This window comes from Hirundo rustica, chromosome 1 (assembly GCF_015227805.2).
Source record: "Hirundo rustica isolate bHirRus1 chromosome 1, bHirRus1.pri.v3, whole genome shotgun sequence".
NCBI classification, from domain to species: domain Eukaryota; kingdom Metazoa; phylum Chordata; class Aves; order Passeriformes; family Hirundinidae; genus Hirundo; species Hirundo rustica.
The window spans coordinates 98,413,006-98,427,560 of NC_053450.1; the positions used below are offsets into that span (position 1 = coordinate 98,413,006).

Here is a 14,555-nt window from a genome sequence, read left to right on the forward strand (position 1 = left end):
ATATGAAACCAGATGGTAGTGTAGCCAAGCAACTGGGATCCCTGTCCTGGAATGTGTACATTGGAATTGGGAAGAGGACAGTGTCTCAGCCTCTGGAGACAACTCTTGTCAAGGATAAGGAGTGTCTTGTATCTTAACAAGGGTGATCTATTACTGCACTGAGACAAGTGGAACACTGTCATAGTTTTAATTTCAAAACGGGCAGAAACAATTAATGTAGTGGTTTCACATTCACTAAATTTTGGTCTTGGTACTTACTCTTTCTGTGGGAGAGGGACTAGGGAAAAAAAAAAAAAAGCAGGCTCAACCTTAAAATTAACAAATAGTTTTATTAACATACACTAAAAGAATAGAAAAAAAAGTTGGAAAAAACCCTAATATGGAATGAAACTTCAAAAACACTCTTCCCTCCCCTTACAAACTGTTCACTTTCTTACAAAACAACATAAAGAAACAAAACTTGTAATATTCAGTCAGTTTTACTATTTGACAATAGTCTTTCATCAGTTCATTAGGGGAAGAGTATCTTTTAGAGTCCTGGATACCACTGACAATTTAGAACAGTTCTCTTGTGGGTTTTAAGCTGTCACAAAAACAACTGAGTGGAGAAACCTGCCTCTGTGACCCAGGAGCAGTTTTCCAAGCTGCTTAAGGGTCTTAGACTTTTGCATACTGGGGTGTTACCTTTTAAAGATAAGTAACTCCAAAGCAAAGGATTCTTCACTTCAAGGTACAGAGATATCTTTTCACTTCTTCACTGGCGCAGGGGGCTTCTCATCTTTATCTCTGTTCAAGCATCTTATAGGATATTACTTAGTTCATCACAAACACTTTTGCTCGAATCTATACACAAATTAAAACAATCATCTCCCCAAATGCATATCTTTCCCATGATTTAAAGGAATGATCTAAATATAGAGTTCATTTCCATGGCTCAAGTAAGAATAGAACAAATAACTCTTCAACCCTCTGTCCTAATATTCTTTTCACTCTTGCTCTACTGACTTAATGCTGTTGTTCTTTATGTTCACCTTGTCTTTGACTCTCTCAGAGAAAGGCTAAGCTCTGGAAGCTTCATGTTGCTAAGAAAGAGTTAAATCTGCTCAGAGTCTTTGTTTCTCTCTCTGTAGCTCGTGGTGTTAGATGTTCAAGGCCGCGCTGATGAGGGAGGAAGAACTCACAGAAACATCAGAGATTGGAGTACTCAGGCAGTCTGGAATCACAAAAGACAGGCAGGATCATAAATGCCTTCTCAGCCCAGCTCTCAGTGTAAATCGGGGTGGCTTTGGCCCAAATGATGCCCATAGCTCTTATCAGGGACCCAGCAGAGATTTCTCCTTGCTCCAGAGAAGTCTGAAGAAAGCAGCTGTTACAAAGCAGCAACCTCTCCTTCCCCCACCCCCCCTCCTGCCTTCACCCGGGAGTCGATGGAATCCAGCCAGGCTCCAGGCCAGCTCCCCCCTAAAAGGGGGGAGCAGCAGGCCCAGCTCGATGTTACCTGTCTCTCCCTGGCCAAAGGAAAGAAGGAAAAAAGACCCACCTACAGGAAATTCACAGGGTTTTATATGGTACTTCCCAAAGTCGCAGCCAACAATTTCAGTGATTAGAACAGACGCCAATATTCCAACTAACTCTCTGATAGGTTGCTGTCTCTTCCAAAGAAATTCCCAGGTCCTGACCTGGAGAATTATTCTACATTCTTCTATAACTAAAAAACTAAACTGTACTAACCCATGACAAACACCATGGAGAAAGGTATCCAAAACTTGAGAGAATTAGCTGTGCTGGAGGTACTTTATAAGGATGAAAATAATGAGCAATTCCCTATAAATCCAGATGAAGTCCAGTGTACACAAACACCACATGTGATGGAAGTTCCTAGGAAGTGCATCAGTGCTGTATATGAACTCACTAACAATATCATGGAGAGAAGGTGAACAAAGAGTGGATAATTTGTTTACCAAACTCTGACTATATGAAGAAAGTATCTCTTCCTCCTTATAGGCCTGCCTATTGTCTGTGGAAAGACTCCCCCAGGACCTCCTGCAATTTAAAGAAGACTACCAGCAATTTAAAGAAGTGTCCCATGCCCTGCCAATACAGACCAGTCTCTGTTATTAGCAGTAAGCATTGTCCTGCTCAAGAGAGAGGGTACACACCACAAAGTAACCTGTGGTTTTGTCACTGTTGATGGACACAGGGACACGACATTAACACACCAAAGATTATGCAGTAACAGCACCGTTTATTGTTCAGCAGCTCCTTTTATAGGGCTTTCAAATTTCCTGCACTTAACAGACATGATTGGTCAAGGGTCTCAACTCCATCTTGCTCACTGGCCAGTGATAAGGTGTATCCATGCTTCAAAAGGGTTGGCTGAGGTCCTCTGACTGGGTTTGAATCTGACCTATCATTGCTGTGTCTAGGGACTTGTTTACTTCAAGCTAGGCTAGTCGAGCTGGTATCTGTTAAGCCAAGTCATCTGTGCAGATTTGGTCCAGCTATATCTGTCACAGTTTCCGCTTCTCAGTTTTAATAAAAATGCAAAGTGTTCTCTGTTCTCTTACCTGCAAGGGCCCTTTGCAGAAAAGATGACAGGACAGCATTATTACACATATGATTCTACCTAACTCGACAAGCCTAGCCTCTCCTAGCCAGAGATGCATCTCATATATCACTGGAAATGTTACATCCATTCCCAATAATGGTCAGGCTGGATTATCAACAATGCAAGCTTTCAAATTGGCACATTGTAGGCTTATTATTTGGTAGTTACAAACTTACAACTTAACTCTATGAAGAAGAAACATTTCAACTTTAGAACTGTGGGAAAATTAACAGGCAAAGCAACTTGTCCAGTTCAGGTTTTGTCTTAAAACTTGTCATCTCAAAAAGATCCCAGAACACTATGCATCAATTGCATGAGTTGTTTAACTCACTGCTCCACGATGCCTGCTGGAGCTTCATCAGGAAGATATTGTCTCTGGACCTGAGCAGTGATAGGAAATTATTTAAGATTACTGGGTTTGGGGATTGTTCTGGTGCTATTAAGGCATTTAAGGTGTAAACAGCTTTCACTACTCTGCTCTGGGGGGTTTCACTACACATTCCCTTCTTTTGTTTATCTAAGATGTGTTTTAAAGTGCCATGTGCATGTCCAACAATGGCCTGTCCAGCTGCTAAATGGGGTATACCAGTTTGGTCTGACATGCCCCAGAGCTGTAAGAGATTGTCTAGTTTTTATGTGATGCTTATGCAGGTCCATTATCTGTTTTGATGTTATGAGGGATGCTCAAAGCAGCAAAGGCTAATCACCAATATGCGATGGTATCCTAGCCTTTTTCTCCTGAGTGGACTGATGCCCACAGGGCAGAGGAAAAGATATCAATTGATACCTACACGTATTTTAATTGTCTGTACTCAGGAATATGGGTGACATCAGTCTGCCAGATTTGTAAAGCTTTTAAGCCATGAGGATTAACTCCCATCTGTGGTGGTGCAGTGTGGCCTTGGCAGTCAGCACAAGTATTGGCTATGTTACGAGCCTCTGTGCACGATTGCAGAAATTGGCTCTGCAGAGCTTGAACAACTTGATGAAAGAAGTCGTGTGAGGCTTTTGCTTATGCCAGCATGTCTGGCTGTGGTGCTGTCCAAGCAGGGCTAGCTAGGTGATCTGCTTGGGCATTGCCCTCTGTAATGAAACCTGGGAGATATGTATGGCTTGTAATGTGTAGAATGTAGTATGGGTAGTTTCTTGTTTGTATGGTGTGCCACAAACTTTTTAGTAGGCCAAATAATTGTCTATTTCTTTCAACAGAGCTTGGTCTAATCTCTGTGTTATGTGTCAGCAAATATAGGCAGAGTCCATGACAATATTTAAAGGGGTATGGGGAAAACACTGAAAAGCCATAGCTACAGCTCATAGCTCCACCAACTGAGCTGACCCATTCTCATAACCTTTCAGTGTTTGCCATTTGCTTTCTTCCTTCCATGTCACAATTGCCTTTCCTGTTTTCCCAGAACCATCAGTAAACACAGTAATACCTTTTAAGGGTGTGCGACTGTTAAGGGTTTTAGGGGTAGTGCAGTGGTTTTACTCATTTGCAGTAATGTATGATTCAGTAAATGATAGACAATTTTCCCTGAGAAATTTTGTAAGGCACTTTGCAAAGAAGTGCTGTTGGCATAACACCACTCAAATTCTTGCGTCACATGTATAATGATTTTTGAAGGATCTTTTGCAGTCAATTGTGAACACCTTTGATGACACTTCATGATTAACTGGGCAATTAATTCAAAAATGATGGGGGCTGTTTTTCTAGTCTGGTGAGGTAGCAACATCCATTCTAAAACACGCAAAGGGTCAGACCACTGACTATCCCACTGTCCAATAATAGCAGTAGGATGGAAATCAACAGTGAAAATAAACACAGTAATATACAGTTCTAGGCATATTTGGTAGATCTGTCTGTGATGGCTTGCTCTACTATCTCAAGATAGTAGATGGTCTGCTCTACTATCTCAAGAGCAGCCTTTGCCTCTGGGGTTAACTTCCCGGGAGAAGTTAGATCACAACCACCCTTTAGAAGGTGAAAGAAGGGTACTAATTGTGGAGTGGTCAACCCTAGATAGGGTCTGAGCCAGTTGATGGTACCCAAAAATTTTTGAGCATCATTTAAATTTTGAATTTTTGTTGAGAATTGAATTGTCTGGAGCTAAATGGTCTGATCCATAATTTTGAGTCCAAGGTACTTCCAAGATGGTTGCTGCTGTACCTTTTCTGGTGCTACTTCAAGCCCAAATGTTTTAAATGCTTGCAACAGGCTTGGCTGAATCTGTGAGAATCCTTATTTGGTTTGGGTTGCAATCAAAATGTCATCCATGTAGTGGTAAAAGTATGCCCCTGGAAATCGTTCTCTCACTGATGAGAGTGCCTGTTGCAATGTACTGCTGACAAATTGTAGGGCTGTTTCTCATACCTTGAGGAAGTACTTTCCATTGATGCACTGGTGCAGTGTTATTAATAGAAGGCAGGGTAAAAGCAAACTTTGGGGTATCATCTGGATGCAATGAAATAGTAAAGAAACAATCTTTCAGGTCCACAATTAGAATATCCCTGTTGGCAGGTATCTTGGTAGGAGATGGCATACCAGGCTGGAGGGCACCCATGCTCTCCATGGATGAATTTATCTTTCTGAAGTCATGAAGCAACCTCCATTTAACAGACTTCTTTTTTATAACAAATACTGGGTTATTTCAAGGGCTCTTAGATGGCTCTATGTGTTTTTGATCCAATTATTCCTGCACCAAAGACCTAAGGACATGTAACTTCTCTTTCTCAAAGGGCAACTGTGGTACCCACACTAGCTAAAGGATAAGCCATTTTAGGCGTAGTGTGGGATATTTCACACCCCTTAAAGCAGTAACCCCCATTAAAAATCTGTCCCCACCTGGACTCCCCAGGCAGATAAAACATCCCTCCCCCACAGGTTAAGTGGTGCTGCAGTAATGTAAAGTCAAATGGTAGCTGTTTGTCCCTCAGGATTTTTTATCAAAACAGGTTTGCTGCTCAGACAGTTCCATGTGATCCCTCCGAGGCCAGCAAGAGTGGATCCTATAGGCTGAGTGGGCCACGATGGAGGCCAAGTGTGGGTAGAGATGATGGTGACATATGGCCCTCTGTCAATCATGCCACTGACCTTTATTTGGGGTAGCTTTGCTTGAGGCATTGTGACAATACACACCATGTTGGGCCTCTGCTTACCCACAACCTGGATCCAAAGCACCTAAGGTTCACCTGTGTCCTAGGTTATGATGTAAGATGTGCCCAAAGTATGTATTACATCACCATCAACGTGGGCTGTTGAAACTAGGTTTGGCAGTGTTTCTCTTGCCCCCTCCCTCCAGACTACCTTTTGTTAATGGGCCATCAGTGCCTTGCCGCATGACTCATAGAATGATATCAGCCCATTGTGAGATGCTCTGCCCAGGGAGAGGAGCCAAGCATTCCCACCTGGATATAATCTGGAATTTGGGACAGCACAGGTAGCTCACTGGATTCCCAGAGGACAAGAGCTACCAGACCTTTCTACGGGATCACTGCTTCAACAAGACCACTTCATCTGGACTGCTACCACCACCATAGGGTATCAGGTTGTATTCTGACTCTGTCAGTGATCTTTCGTATTATTGCATTTATTTTATTATTTTATTTTATTTTATTTTATTTTATTTTATTTTATTTTATTTTATTTTATTTTATTTTATTTTATTTTACCTTTTTTTTTTTCCCTCCTATTAAATTGTTTTTTTCTGATTTGGAGTCTCTTGCTGGTTTTGCTTTCAAGCCAGCACAACCTGTTGACCCAAAGCCTTGGTGTCCTTGCACTGTGGAATCTGTATTTGGGACACAAAACTTTAAAGGGATAAGCTAATTAAGATAATTAAAATAAGATAATTTAAAAAATATAATTATCTTTTTTTCAGGGCTAGTCACAGTTGGAATAGAGGTGGAAACCATTGCAAGTATTTGTCCTGTAAAGCCTACATCTATAACACCAGTGTGCGCATAGATGCCTTGCAAGGTGGCACTAGATCTTCCAATTGACAGTGCACTCTGTTAGGCCCCTGTGCCTCAAGAAAGACTTCATGTACCTTTAAGGTGGTAATAGTTACTGAGATGGAGGTGGAAACATCCTTTTCAGCTCCTTGAGTCCTTCCTGTGAGCCAGTCGCATAAGCTTGCACAGGAAGGTGAGGAGATACTTGTGTCTTCACATGTCTTCCTCTCGTGTCTGGTCATCCATTTCCCTGGTTCTTAAAGGATTATTTAAAAGATTGTTTATTAGTTTAGACTTTGTATTTGCACTGCCTGGCCATGTGACGAGGTTTCCCACATCGGTTGCAATTAATGATCATATTCCTTTGTCCTTGACACATCCCCATTGGAGCGGACTTGTGGGGACAGTTCTCTCTCAGGTGGCTTTGTTGTCCATAGCTGTAGAACTGAGATGTTACCTTCATAGAATCTGCTGTGGAATCTGCTAGCATGGTCATGTTACAAGAATTAGATCCAACCTTATTGCAGGCATTTATCAATTCATTTATTGATGGATTTTCATTAGGTAGCAGTTCTATGACCTTTCAGCAGTCCTCATTGGCATTGTTCTTTGCCAATTGCAAAATTAGATAATTTCTGACTTCAACATTAACAATTCTTTTTTTTTTTTTTTTTCATAGCACCTTGTAATCTCTCTGTAAACTGTACATATGAGTCTTTGACTCCTTGTCTGATTTTGGAATATGTTTGTGTTGGGTTTGCCATGTTAGTTACCTTAAGCAGTGCCTGCAATTCCAAATCTTTCACCTGGACCAGTATTAAGGGATGCAATCTAGCCTGGAGTTGGGGATCTCCCACTAGTGGCAATCCCAGAAGATGAGGGACCCCTGCCTTACAACATGAGTCTTCTTGTCGAACCTTTAGATTCTTTACCTCCTGTTTTTCAGCACTGCTCTTCCACGTAGTTTTGAACACCATATATTGGACCGTTGTAAATATTAATTTGGCAAGATGCTTTATATCAAAAGGAGTTACCTCCTCAGTGGTTAGGAATCATAGCATGTTAGTAATGGCAGTAGAACCCAAATCATGCTTGGCCACAAGCTGATGCAGTTCAGAGAGAAGTGGCCACTGGAAGAGGGTGTACTTGTCAGTAGTTCCATTGCCTCTTATTACTGGATAAACAGCAACTGTCCGGTCCTTAGGCTCCCAGCCCCATGACATGGGTGCATTACTGAGTTCTACCCCTTCATAGTCCCCACTAGTCATAGCTAACTGTTTTACTTTTTGCCAGACTCACACAGGATCGGACAAAGTTGTCGGCAGTGTAGTGATTGCAGTGATATCACAGTGTTCCACAGGGAGATAATGGTTCTGTCTTTTCTCTGCTGGTATCCCTTGCATCCCTTGCTGGTATATATTCCAGGGCCTGGTCTAACTTTGGCAGGGGCGATGTGCTCAGGACAGTGGCTTTGCTTCTGGGTATTGCATCTCCAGGAACTCCTGGTGACACATTTTCCAGACCTGCCCACGAAGGCTGGGTTGGAGATAGAGCCATGCCCCATGGAGGTTGGGTTGGAGGTGGAGCCATGCCCCATGGAGGCTGGGTCAGAGGTGCAGCCATGCCCTGCATAGCCTCGGTGTGAGGCGTGGTCTTGGAGCTGGCCCATTCCATCTCAGGAGGAGGTGATCCTGGTGTGTGTTTGGTAGCAGGGGGTGTAGATGGTTCTTGAAAGCACTGATGAAATCCTTGCACAGGTGCAGTTGAAAGAGCTATAGGGAGCCCTGTTTCAGCAAGAGCCAAGTGTCCCTGCAGTGTGGTGACAGAGCTAGTACAGTTGGGGGGGTTGTGTGTGTCACAGAGCGTGGCTGAGTGGCAGATGGGGCTTTGCAGGGTCCGAGGGCTCGGTGGTGGCTGGGCACCTGGCAGGAGCTAGCAACTGGTGCCTTTGCAGCAGCTAGTAGCAAGCGCAACCCCCTGGCAAGCAGGCATCTCATAGCAGCCACACAGTCTCACAAGCAGCTGGGAACGGTCACAGAGGTTTCTGCCGACATGGCACATCAAGCAGCAGTATAACATGGGGTGGTAGAACACGGGGCAGTCTCAGGGATTTCCGCTGGTCCAGCAGGACATGGGGTGGCAGAGCATGGAGTGGGAGAGCATGGTTTGTCTGCTGCACTTTCCATTGGCAGTGTGTCCCCATCGGGGATGGTGACACGGTCCTGGATGACTGAGGGATGCTCCACTGAGGTGGCATCCCTGCAGGGGGTGGTGGTATGATCCCAGGTGGTTTCACAGCACACTGTGAGTTCTTCGCCTGTCCTCCTCTCCTGCTTGCCCGGTGCAGCGTCTGTGCCTCCTGCTGCCTCCATTGGCACTGTGCTTTTGCTGCTTGCATCGGTGGGTGGTGCCAGCGGCAAACGCTCTGTTGTCTTTGACTCCTGCTCTCATAATAAGTCCATGATGAGCCTCCAGGGTTTTATAATGTTAATGGCTGTGTCATCACCAATGGAGGCTGTGGCAAGTGTATCTCGGCCAGCCCACTCCCAAGTTTTTAAGTCTAGTGCATCCCCTTTGGACACAATTAATTTGTGGCTCTCACACCATATCAGCAGGGCCAGAAGAGCCTGCTCGTCATGTTTTTTCCATATCTTTTTATGAAAGATAGTGCATACCTGCAGAGTGGGATCTTGTGGTGTTGAACCCTCTTGGTTTTTAGTTCCGAGATTCAGGTGGTTTTAGAGTCATTTTGCCTTCTGCAAAGCCCTGAGCCAGATGTAAAAAAGAGACAGAGTCTTCAGGTTCTGATTTTTCAAGGTTGCGTGCTTTGTTTATTGTTGCTTATCTTACAATTTTCTCAGTGCCCAACAAAGGTCTGTGCAGCTGCTCGGGCATCTGTTGACTCCCCCCGGACTGGGCTGTCGCCATCTTTTATACTAATTGCTATGTGTTCTTTATGTGTCATTATTTGCCAATACCTATCATTTATACTAAAAAGATCATCCCTACTTTGACCCAATCTCTTGAAACTACTTTGTGCCACCGTCACTGCAGAAAATGGAGTGAGGGAAGAAGAAAGAAGAAGCAGGAGACAACGCCCCAAATCCTCCATCTTGCTCCCATTCACTTCCATACTAAGAACCCAAACCTACTGTTTTCTTACCCTGTGATAAGCTAAACTACTATCTTTCACACTCTTGTGGCTTGCAATCCTTCCCGCAGTGCAGGAAGCCCTTCCCATGGACTGAGATCAAAGCCAATGTCCCTCTGGGCCATGGTCCCAGACCCCCCGTCCAGGTCTCTGACCCTCCAGGGCAGCCAAAGGAATGCCCTGGACTCCAACAGAACCCTGCGCTATCATGTTCCCAGCAGCATCTGTATTCCACTAAGGGGGGTTCTAGACCCACACAGCTCACTCCACTGCCTTCTGCAGCAATATCTGCTGCTCCACCAGCACTTTGCAACAATTCTGCTGCCTGCAGTAATATCCTACCCCCTTTCACAGCCTCACTGGCTCCCACAACAATCCTGCTGCCCTGCAGCACTATCCTGCCACCTTCTGCAGCCTCATCAGCTGTCCACAGCAATGCTGCCGCTCTGTGGCACTAAACCGCAGCCCTGTCTCCCTGCAATACTGTGGCCACTTGTTGCTATCACATCAGGGTCACGAGATGTTGCTGTTAAAGGAGACAGGGATGCAACATTAATACACCAAAGATGATGCAGCAACAGCACCGTTTATTGTTCAGCAGCTCCTTTTATAGGGCTTTCAAATTTCCTGCACTTACAGGCATGATTGGTCAAGGGTCTCAATTCTGCCTAGCTCACTAGACAATGACATAGTTGTATCCATGCTTCAAAAGGGTTGGCTGAGTTTGAATCTGGATTTGAATCCAGCCTATCATCAGATAAGTACTTGTTTACTTCAAGCTAGGCTGGTCGAGCTGGTATCTGTTAAGCCAAGTCATCTGTGCAGATATAGTCTAGCTATATCTGTCATAATGGTTTTACCTGCATAACCATGGAGAGGATGTATGGAGGTGGAATAGAAAACCCACCTCTGTCCTAACAGCACTGGTGTGTGAGTTGAGAGGAAGCACAACTACTGCAGCAAATTCTTCAAGGATAAATCCTGCTCCAATTTCCAGTGAGTAAGTCCTCAGACAGAATAGGAGGACTGATGCTACTTCCAATGCTCTATACTTGCAAGAAATGGGCAATAAGTACTGTTACAAGGAGGGGCCCTACCTTCCCCTCCTACCACCAGGTGGAAGAAAGGGACAGTCTATTTTATTGGACTGCATGGATCCCATGGCCTGGCACATCAGGCCTACATGAGTGTAAGGTTTTAGTTGACACCAGTGCACAATGTACCCCAATGCCATCGAGATAATTAGGGGTAGAATCTTCTGTGATTTCTGGGCTGACAGCTGACTGTAATGGGAGCTGTAGTGAACTTACTGGGAATGAAGGACAAAAACACCCAGCTGTGACTGGTCCAGAGACCCTGTGCATCTTTGGCATAGATTACCTCAGGAAAAGGTATTTTGAGGACCCAAAAGGTCATTGCTGGGCTTTTGGGATAGCTGCTTTGGAGACAGAGGAAACTGCACAGCTAAACACCTTGCCTGGTCTCTCAGAGGACCCTTCTGGTTTGGGGCTTCTGGGAATCAAGAAACAATAGGTACCAATCACAACCACAACAGTGTACCCTTGACAGTACTGCAACAAATTGGGACACCATGATCCACGTTCATAAGATGGTTCATCTACTGGAGAGCCAGGGAGTGGCCAGCAAGACTTGCTCACCCTTTATTAGTCCTGTATGGCCAGTGCATAAGTCCATTGGAGAGTGGAGACCATCTCTGAGTGCTGCAGTGCTGGACATGCTGGAACTTCACTATGGAGTCCAAGGCAGCAAAGTGGTGTCACCCTTTCTCATTGCTAATGCATTTTTCTCCATTCCTTTAGCAACAAAGTGCAGGTGACAGTTTAATTTTACCTGGAGGGATGTCCAGTACACCCAGAATGGACTGCCCCAGGACTGGAAACTGCCCCACTATTCGCCATGTACTGATCCAGACAACACATTGATGACATCATTCTGTGGGGTTACACAGTAGAGGAAATTTTTGAGAAGGGTGAGAAGATAATCCAGGTCCTCCTGAAGGCCAGTTGTGCCATAAAGCAGAGTAAGGTCAAAAGACCTGCCCAGGAAATTCAGATTTTATGAGTAAAATGGCAAGATGAGTGTTGTCAGATTCCAATGGATGTGGTCAAGACAATAGCAACTAATAACCCCACCAACCAACAAGAAGGAAGCACAGGCTTTCCTAGCCATTATAGGTTTTTGGAGGATGCAGTTTTCAGATTTCAGTTAGATTGTAAGGCCTCCCTAATAAGTGACCTGGAAGAAAAGTTATTTTAAGTGTGGTCCTGAGCAACAACAAGCTTTTGAGCAAACCAAAGATTGCTCATGCAATAGCCCTTGGGCCAGTCTGGACAGGATAAGATGTGAAATATACTATACTGCAGCTGAGGAGAATGGTTCTTTCTGGAGTGTTTGGCAAAAAGTGCCTGGGGAGACCTAAGGACAAGCCCTGTGGTTGGGGATCTGAGGCCTGCTACACCCCTACTGAAAAAGAGATCTGGCAGCTTATGCAGGAGGTTGAGCTGCTTCAGAAGTGATTGACACAGATTGACACTGAAAGCACAGTTCCTCTTGGCACCTCAACTGCCAGTGCTGGATTGGATGTTTAAAGGATGTTTCACATATGCCACTGATGCTTCATGGAGTGAGTCATGCTGATCACACAGCTAGCTTGAATAGGAAACCCAAATTGCCCAGGGATCTTGGAAGTCAACACAAACTGGCCCGAAGGCAAAAATTTTATACTAACGTCAGAGAAGCAGGAGGAGAAGGTGACGTGCTGAGAAGGCCTCACTATATAACCTGCACCAGAAAATTAAAAGCAATGTGCTCTCTTTACCAACAGTTTGGTTGTATACAATACCTGCTGTGTTGTAGGCATATACTGAAAACAGAAAGCAGCTACATGGAGTCCTCACAAGTTGCAGAAGCTATTGAGGGACAAGATGGATCAAGTCAAGTCACATAGCTGAAAGGCATCCAGTGGGCTTTAGATATCGCTGAATGAGAGAAATGGCCTGCACTCTACCTGTACACTGACGGTGGCAAGTGCTCTGTGGGGGTGTCTGTACCAGTGGAAAAAGATTAATTGGTAGCACAGAGGTAAACCTATCCAGGCTGTTGAATCACAGCAAGACATTGCTACCTGCATAGAGAAATTGGCTGCAAAAGTACCTCATCTAGATGCACACATACTGAAGAGTCAGGCTACCAAAGAACGTTGCAACAACAGGTGGATCAAGCTGCCAAGATTAAAGAGTTTCAGGTGGATCTGGACTGCCAACATAAGGGTGAATTATTTCTGGCTTGGTGGGCCCATGACACCTCGGATTATGAGAGAAGAGATGAAACATACAAATAGGCTTGTGATTGAGAGGTGGATTTAATCCTAAGCTCTGTCTCTCAGGATATCTGTAACTGAAATAGTCTACAATCAAGCAGGCCAGGTGGGCAAAACCTCTGCAGTATGAGGGATAATCGTTGTGCATGGTATGCAGACTGATTGTGCAAACCCAGTGAAGCAAGCGCTATGTTCTTACAATGGTGGAAGCAACCACTGGATGGCTGGAGATGTACCCTGTGCCTCATGCCACTGCCAGGAGCACCATCTTGGGCTTTGAAAAGCAAGTCCTGTGGAGACATGCTACCCTAGAAAGAAGTAAGTTGGACAAGGGGACTAATTTCAAAAATTGCCTCAGACATCTGGGCCAGAGAGTATGATATGGAGTGGGTGTATCATACTCTTTATCATGCATCAGCCTCTGGGAAAACTAAATGTTACAACGGACTGTTAAAAACCATATTGAAAACAATGGATGGTGGAACCTTCAAACACTGAGATGTAGAGGAGGCCACCTGGTTAGTTAACACTAGAACTCTACCAGTTGAGCTGGCCCTGCCCAGTCAAAACCTCCATATACTGCAGAATGGAATAAAGACCCTGTGGTGCATAAGGAATATATTAGGGAAAACAGTTTGAATTAGTTCTCCTTCAAGCAAAGGCAAATCCATCCATGAGATTGTTTTTACTCGAGGATCTGGGTGCACTTGTGTAATGCAGAGGGACTGTGAAATGTGGTGTGTACCTCAAGGGGATTTGATTTTTGGGTGAGAACAGTAAGTTATACTACATTTTATAATGTTGGTTGCTGAATGACACTGCTATGGTATGCCATAACTGCCATGAACAGTGAGAATGGACTGCTCCGGATACACCAGTCATTAACTCCTGATGTAGCTTGCAATCACCCAACAGCAATCAACAGCACACCAGCCCTTTTGCCCTAGAAGACACCTAGGACACATAGAATTCACAGTCATGAACTGAATGAACTCAGGAGACATCTTGAAAGGATTGGTCCAGTGGCTATGGAAATGATACCTGTGCTTGTGTGTGTGTATGTACAAGTATATATATGTCGCTAGAGGACATGAGTAAATACTCACAGATTTGACTCCACAAGATGAAGGCTGAAGAAAGAACTTTATTATTTACAAAGATCTTGCTTTTATAGATTTTGAAGAATGACCAGGGATTGGTGAACAAGGTTACCACCTCTCCATCTCACTGGCCAGGCTAGAAGTCCATCAGTTGACTATCATCAGAAAGAAATGTGGAAAACAAGATGTTTACATTACAGGCTGTGGGAAAATTCAGTCACAGAGCTGTAAACATCTCACAAAAGCTCACATAATATGGCAACATCTCACTCTTTTTCCATTACAAAAAAGAAAAAGAAAAAAGAAAAATGAACAATGTTCAGTTTCTGTTTGTGGAGGGACCATCAGAGTGATCACTCGTGTCATCTGCATCTGAGTCATGACTCGATGGTTCATTCACTTGAT

At 44.2% G+C, this 14,555-nt stretch overlaps 1 protein-coding gene across 4 annotated transcripts in view; it reads left to right on the forward strand.

Moving 5' to 3' along the window:
* The window catches only part of TNS3 (tensin 3), a 238,915-nt gene that overhangs the window by 97,420 nt on the left and 126,940 nt on the right, over nucleotides 1-14,555 (forward strand). Inside the window, exon 1 of one of the 4 annotated variants that reach the window (XM_040081257.1) lies at nucleotides 6,639-6,752. The exons of the other annotated variants lie outside the window; for them this stretch is intronic. The gene's annotated coding sequence lies outside the window, so the exon portion shown is untranslated. Of the gene's footprint in view, nucleotides 1-6,638; nucleotides 6,753-14,555 lie in introns of those variants that run through there. 4 annotated transcript variants of the gene reach the window in all.